This window comes from Xenopus laevis, chromosome 9_10L, assembly GCF_017654675.1.
Source record: "Xenopus laevis strain J_2021 chromosome 9_10L, Xenopus_laevis_v10.1, whole genome shotgun sequence".
Lineage (NCBI taxonomy): Eukaryota > Metazoa > Chordata > Amphibia > Anura > Pipidae > Xenopus > Xenopus laevis.
The window spans coordinates 132,011,775-132,020,200 of record NC_054387.1 but is presented as its reverse complement, the minus strand read 5'-3'; positions in this window follow the sequence as shown (position 1 = coordinate 132,020,200).

The following is an 8,426-nucleotide window of genomic DNA, read 5'->3' as shown; positions in this document are numbered from 1 at the left end:
ATAAAAGGGAAGGGGACAGGGGCGACAAAGGGCAGTGGGCCTAGGGGAGCCCACTATGTAAATCTGGCCCTGGGCAGGGCCCTCCATCCTTTTGTCTCCTTGACACTGAGCACTTTAAGGGGTGGTTCACCTTTAAATCAACTTTTAGTATTATTTGTGGTTTTTGAGTTATTTAGCTTTTTATTCAGCAGCTTTGCAGTTTGCAATTTTAGCAATCTGGTTGCTAGGGCCCAGCTTATCATAGCAACCATGCAATGGTTTCAATAAGAGACTGGAATATGAATAGGAGAGGCCTGAAAAGAAAGATGAGTAACAAAAAGTAGCAATAACAATAAATGTGCAGCCTTACAGAGCATTATTATTATTATTATTATTATTATTATTATTTTTATAAACTGAAAAGGGTCAGATGAAGAAGGCAAATAATTCAAAAACTATTAAAAAAAAAGAAAAAATGGAGTCCAATTGAAAAGTTGCTTAAAATTAGCCATTCTAAAACATGCTAAAAGTTACTGTAAAGGTAAACCACCCTTTATTCTGTGTTGCAATTATATTTTATATTTATTTGAATGGTATTTCTAATAATGCACTTATTGTTACTTATTAATGCAGTAAACCCTTGTTTGTTACTACTACAAGTAATTTATTGTTTTGCTGTACAGTGCTTTGCCCTCAAGGAGCGCTATACAAATAAAAATATACATACCTACATACATACATACATACAGTATGTAATAGAAGACACAACGTTTGCCCAAGTGCAGTAACCAATAGAAACCAAGTATATATTTGCTATTAAGCAGAAAACCAGAAAATGCTACCTACACATGCACTGCTAAAATATTAGTAACATATAGGTTGACCTTAACAATAGTGATGGTCGAATTTGCGCCGTTTCGCTTCGCCGAAAAATTCGCGAATTTCGGGCGAAATTCGCGAAACGGCGAAAAATTCGCGAAACGCCGTTTTTTCGGAAAAAAAATTTGACGCCGGTGAATTTTTGCCGCGAATTTTTGCGGGCGTTTCGCGAATTTATTCGCTCGCGGCGAAACGCGCGAATTCGCCGTGAATTCGCGCCTGCCGAATAAATTCGCCCATCACTAACAATCTTTTCACTCTCTTGGTACAGTGTAAAAGCTAAATAAGGAATGTTCTGCTAATTAAATGTCTGTATAATGCCATAACTGATTGTGTTTGGCTTCCCATGACTCCAATGGATCAAAAACATTCCTTTTGACCTGAGGTCCTCTACAACTGTAACTTATAAGGACATGGATGATGGAAACTTATAAAAATATGTTTTTTCAGGGCACAATTATGATTAAAAGAACCCCAAGAGCCATCTTAATGGCACCAATACCCATTTACTTATTTATCCCAACTGTGCAGATTTTTGGAGACAAAACCAGATATAGGTTCATGGCTTACCATTAACTGGGTGTTGGCCGGCTAGATCGGGGCATGGCATTAAATTGTTATTTTTCTGTCAAACTCAAATAAGAAAGAGAAGTATTGCGGTGAAACCGAAGAGCGATAAGGCGTTCATCTTTCTGTGAATGTTTAACACCATTTAAGTCCTTCCTTCTTTTTATACAAGAGGTGTTGTGACCCCCGCGAATTGCTCACAACAGATAACAAACTGATTAGCTCAGGCCATTTACAGAAGTCGCATAAACAAGGCGAAGTAAAATGATACCAAATGTATATGCACTAGTATGTGTATCTTTTGTGTGAAATCCAAAAACTATGGATGTGGTGCATCCCAAGTGTATACATAATTCTACATGATGATAAGATCCAAGAGTAAATTTCCGATACTCCCATTATTATTATTTAAGTACATTTTTTTGCTCTGCCCAAGGACAGTATATTCTGCAGCCCTACTCCAGCCATTACTGACACTGATTGTTGGGATATTATTATTATTATTATTAACATGTATTTATATAGCGCCAACATATTGCGTAGCACTTTAAAGTAAATGTGATTATACAACTAAATCACATGAATTATACATAGAACATATGGAGTTACATACATCACAATCAATACCGGTACAAAAGGTGAGGAAGGCCCTATGCAAAAGAGCTTACACTCTAAAGGGAAGGGAGTAATACACAAGGTGTGGGAGTGGGCAAGATTGAATTAAGTGGGTGAGAAATGTGGTATTGTATGTGGTGTTGCGTTTGGTAGTTAAGCAGAGTGAGGGGAGGCTTCTCGAAAGAAGTGCGTTTTCAGAGATTTCTTGAAAGCAGAAAGGTTGGGAGAAAGTCGGACAGACCGTGGGAGAGAGTTCCAGAGGAGGGGTGCAGCCCTTGCAATGTCTTGAATGGGAGCATGTGAGGAGATAATGAGAGAAGAGTTGATTAGCAGGTCAGTAGAGGAGCGTAGTAAGCGGTTGAGTATTTAGAGATGAGTTCAGAGATGTAGGGTGGGGTAGAGTTATGAAGTGCTTTGAAAGTTAGTGGCATTAATTTGAATTTGATTCTAAAAGGTAGTGGAAGTCAGTGCAGGGACTGACAGAATGGCGAGGCAGGAGGAGCGGTTGCTGAGGTGTATGAGCCTCGCAGCAGTGTTCATTATGGACTGGAGAGGTGACAGTCTCTGGAGGGGGAGGCCAATTAAAAGAGAGTTACAGTAGTCTAGACGCGATATGACGAGAGAGTGAATAAGAATTTTGGCAGCATCTTGGGTGATGATCGTATTTGGATATGTTCCTTAGGTGGAAGTGACATGATTTATTAAGAGACTGGATATGAGGAGTGAATGACAGGGCAGTTGGGAGTTATGCTATAGTAATATTAATAATGAGTTCCATCTATGCATTAGACATCCATTCTTTACCAGACTAGTACAAATTAGACATGAATGGATTCAGTAGTGTAGACTTTTTAAATTGAATATTTTTTATTTTATTTTCAATGCTTTAAGGAATGCAGTATCTAAAGACACAACAAATGGTCCTAAATATCAAGATAATGTTAACAGAAGAAGCACAAGCATAAGGATAACTAGTAACATGACATTGCGTGCCAATGCACCTTAACATTCAATAGGTTGTAGATTATAGCCACTTAAAGGAGAAGGAAAGGTTAAAACTAAGTAAGCCTTATCAGAAAGGTCCATCTAAATATACCAGTAAACCCCCAAAGTAATGTTGCAGAGAGCTTCTAGAGCTATTTACTCAGGTATGGTAAAACATTCTACAGAATAAATATAGCATTCTAGCTTGTACTATTGCAGCTAATCTATTGGCAATAAAATGCCTCCGTAGCTTTTCTCCTTTAAGTTAACTTGCTAAATGAATTTTTAGCCTCTATTTAACATTTTATTTTGACCACTCCCTGTCTAGTAGGATCTCAAAATTGAGTACTGGCAGCAGAGAGCGCCATAATGAACCCAGAGAGTTGGCTTAAATTTCCTGCCATTGTCCTGCCTTATTACCTTTCTTATAGGCAAAAGCTGGAGTGTCAAAACTAGACCTCTTATTAGTGTCGGCTGAGCTGAAAACAACCTGGTGGTCCCTGACCCAGTCATGGTCTTTACATGGAAGTGGCTTCTGACTTCTCTCCCTGGCCTTTCAAAGGGATGTTCTTACGCTCTGCCTTTGATAAATCCAAGCAAACGTACCTTAATCCTTATCCAGGGAACCGCTCACCCTTAGGTAGAATCTCTAATCTGATAATTAAGGAGAGCACTTCAAAAAATACAGCTGTGATTAGATTTTTATTTGTAGACTACCATTCACACAACATGCTTTGGGTAGAAGCTGTGTAGATCCGCGCTTTGCCTAGTAATCCTTTCCCATTTGCATGCATCAATCCTCTCACAAAGATGTACCAATCATCCCAGGATATCCACTTTTAACTGAAAGAGAGGAGAGCACTCAAACGCAGATTAACTGCTTGTGATTATTTATTATTCATGCTGCTTTACACAACATGTTTCGGGCAAGTGTTGCCGTTTCTCATGCTTTGGGCCTTGCGAAAGGGCTTAAACACGCGTGAATGGTAGTCTACAAATAAAAATCTAATCACAGCTGTATTGCTTTGAAGTGCTTTCCTTAATTATCGGGTTGGAGATTTCGTCCTTTGACCCCAGCAAAGGTAGGCATGGGCAGACAGGGGGATGTTGCTGCTTGGTGAGGGTCATCTGAGGGTGCTTTGCATCTGGGGTGGTGGGCCACGTGCCCCCCAGTCGGACTCTGCCTCTTATACAATTAGGGTGCACGCCAAAGCCCTGCCAGCATCAGAAACTCAACTAGCATACTAGGCTCTACTACAAGTATTAAATTAGTGCCCATCCATGACTGCACAACTCCAAATATAGCTTTTTATAATTAAAAATGTAACAAAGAAGAAACAAAAGATGGTAGGATGGCATTGCACAGTGGGTCTTGTTTTATAGTGGACCCCACATCTGGTCAAAAAATTTAAAGGATTTGAAGACCTTATAGTTTTTCTCTAAACTTCCAAACTTGTTCTCACATTTTTTCCTTCATGACATCATTGAAATAGCTTCTGATGTAAATGTAAATGTTACTTAAAAGTATGTAACACTATAGTAAATTGAGTGGCACCATTCTTTCACTATGAGCTTTACCCCAATAATTTTCTCCGGATGAGACCATAATTCTCAGGGGTTAGGCCCTCGCAATGGTGTGGAGGCAGGGTGTAGTACAACTGTTAACAGGTGAAGTGCACAATAATTGGGCACCAGTGGTTCTTGCAACTTAACCAGATAATGTGTTTATTGAACAGAGAGGTCCACAAAGGAATGTATATAAAAATTAAGCAACATAGAGCAACAGTGGATAGGCATATAAACCCAAGCACTAGTGGTCAGTATTAGTCTCAGTAGGGAAGAGAACACACACAGCAGCAATGAAGGTACACCCAGCTTGTAGCCTTTATCCTAAGTGGAACCTTGGGGAACTAGTACCATCCCTAAGTCTGTACACTTAGGGGCTGATTCACTAAGCTCGAGTGAAGGATTCGAATGAAAAATACTTCGAATTTCGAAGTTTTTTTTGGGTACTTCGACCATCGAATTGGTTAAATTCGTTCGAAGTCGAACGAAATCGAACGAATCGAACGAAAAATCGTTCGACTATTCGACCATTCGATAGTCGAAGTACTTCCCCTTTAAAAAAAACTTCGACCCCCTACTTCGGCAGCTAAAAGCTACCGAAGTCAATGTTAGCCTATGGGGAAGGTCCCCATAGGCTTGCCTGTGATTTTTTGATCGAAGGATTTTTCCTTCGATCGTTGGATTAAAATCCTTCGAATCGTTCGATTCGAAGGATTTAATCGTTCGATCGAAGGAATAATCCTTCGATCGATCGATCGCAGGATTAGCGCTAAATACTTCGATATTCGAAGTCGAAGGATTTCAATCCGAGGGTCGAATTTCGAAGTATTTTTAACTTCGAAATTCGACCCTTAGTGAATCGGCCCCTTAGTCTCTACTTCTGGGCAATTGTGTATTGTGATCTTCATCCAACTCACACTCCTCGTAGGAGCCTCAGGCTTCTCAGCTAAATAGCCTGACTATCTGTCACTTCTAGAGTGACCTCTTAAGGTGAGTAGCCTACCCATACTAGACCTGACCTGTCTAGGTTCCACTTCACCCTTCCTGCCTGCTCAGGTAAGGGCTAAACAAAATGGACCCCAGCACATGGCTGCTCATGACTATATACTTTAGCCATCTACTGGAAAATAGTTAAACTACAAGGGGTATATCTCAAAACAGGATCAGGAAACAGGTCCCCCCTCCTAACTGTATTTTAGGACCCAGTTTAGGCGTCTATAACACTAGGGGACTGCCTGCTGAATAATACTGGCAGACTAATTTACCAGTCCCCTACAAGTGTATTATCTATAATATGATAATGTTAGCATGCAGGGATTTTATGGCTGTAGGGTTTAAAATTAAGTAGAAGACTTGAAGAACAGTTTATGTTTAAAAATAAAAAGCCTTTATTAAGCACATTTGGCAATGATCTGGATACAGCGACGTTTCAGGCTCTATGGCCTTTTCTCAAGCTTGAATGGAAGGTTATTTATGGAAAAACTCGAACGTCTAATATGCAATCAAATTGTCCTGAGCCAAAAATTTGAATCGAGTTTTCCTCTGAAAAAAAAAACTTGAATGTCAGGAAGGCAATTAACATATTCAAATGGTTCAAGGGACCTCTACCATTGACTTGTAATAAAGTTGGCAGGTTTTAGGTGATGAATATTCAAATTAGAATTGTATCGATGGTCAACGTGTGATAAATCTCATATTCAAATTGACATTCGAGTTGGTGCTTTTAAATTCGAATTTGTGAGTTTTGACACAAAAAAATTATTTGAATTTACCATTTGAACCTTAAAAAAATCTGCTCTAGGTGTCTGAATTTCTTTGCCACCATATTTGTATATGACATAGCCATCAGTCTTTGAAAAGAAGTCTCTTTTGAGTGTCAGTATAAGCTTGGCCATTCCTTGGTTTGCTGGGCAGCAGTCTGAATTCATGTATTTGGTTACAGGACAAGTGCAAGAGCAGGACCCCAGCTTGGGTGGGAATATCCTGGGCAGGAGCAGGTATTTATGAGGGTATTTTCCTTAATATACTGTGACAAGCTGGCAGCCTGCACACATACATTTTGGGGGAATGAGCCAATGGTGGGCAGGCAGCATAGGACAAAGGAGCAGAAAGACAGTGCCATAACGCCAGCGTGCATGCGCCAATAACTAGGGAAGTTGCGCGCCGCACTTGGCCTAAGGAACAGCAGCGGCAGAAGAGCAAGAGTGTGGAGGACGTCCCCACGGAGGGGGCTGCAGGCGTCCCTGCAGACCCCCTCCTACTAGACCACAAGGGTGAGTACTCCTCACACAAATTTAGGTGCATGGCTTTCCATTAACTGGGTGTTGGACAGGATAGATCATGAGCATGGCTTAAAATATCCATTTAAGTATACTGGTAGGCAGGTCCTAGTATAACTATACAATACTAACACTTCACCTACACCCTGACAGTAAAGCAGCACAATACAGGAAAAAAATCTTTTACCATAAACTAAACTTGAAATTTAGGATAAAAACTGAAGAATTGTTAATAAATGTTAAAGGGTTTTTGCATGTAGCAAACAGCAGCACTATTTACTACGATGCTACTATAGGATATGCCAGTTCAAATTCTCAATTATAGATTTCTATCCATGATAAATATATGATTAATATGAATTTATTCTATTTGTTGAATTTATGACATACTTATTTTCGAACCCTGTGCTTTTCTTTCATGAAATGTAGTTGCTATTTCCCTGTGAAACTCAAATGAGAAAGAGAAGCATCGTTGTGAAACTGAAGAGCTTGAAAGCGTTTGTTTTTCTGTAAACCTTTAACACCATTTAGCTCCTTCCTTATTTTTATACAAGAGGTGTTGTGACCCCCACAAATTACTGACAGCACATAACAAGCAGTTAAGATCAGTCCATTTATAGAAGTCACAAGAACAAGGCTCTATAATCCTAGTCTGGTAAAGTAAAATGATGCCAAACTCACATGTATGTTTGTATATATTCCGAGGATGCCTGAGCCCAGAATACCATTCTGGATTTATCAAAATCAATAAAAAATCAATCAAAAAATGTTTTTGCAAGGTTTGGATTAAAGTTATTTCTTAGAGTTTAGCTGTATGAAATCCTGACTGACAACAACAAATATTTGAATTTTGATATTTTTTTTATTGAATATGAATATGCAAACACATGCTCAATATTTTTGTGAAAAATCCAAAAACGACGCATTTGGTGGATCCCAAGTGTCAAAGGGGGGTATATATTAAAACGCAAATGAATCTCGTTTTTTTTATTGAAACAAAGTCGACCTAACTCCCATCCACAAATTTAACTCATTTATCGATAGTTCTTCTCGAAAAAGTCAGAGCGAAAAAATGGTGCAACATGTAGGGGCCCATTTACTTAGCTCGAGTGAAGGAATAGAATAAAAAAAAACTTTGAATTTCGAATGATTTTTTTTTGGCTACTTTGACTAAACTAAAAATCGTTCGACTATTCGACCATTCGATAGTCTGGCCTGGGTTTTTCCAGATAATGGATATTTTCATAATTTGGATCTTTGTACCTTAAATCAATTACTAGAAAATCATGTAAACATTAAATAAAGCCAATAGGCTGGTTTTGCTTCCAATAAGGATTAATTATATCTCAGTTGGGATCAAGTACAAGCTATTGTTTTATTATTACAGAGAAAAAGGAAATCATTTTTAAAAAATTGGATTATTTGAATAAAATAGAGTCTATGGGAGACGACCTTTCTGTAATTCTGAGTTTTCTGGATAATGGGTTCCCGGATAACGGATCCCATACCTGTACTTTCAATCAGATAAAAATCACTTACTCATTAAACAAACCCAGT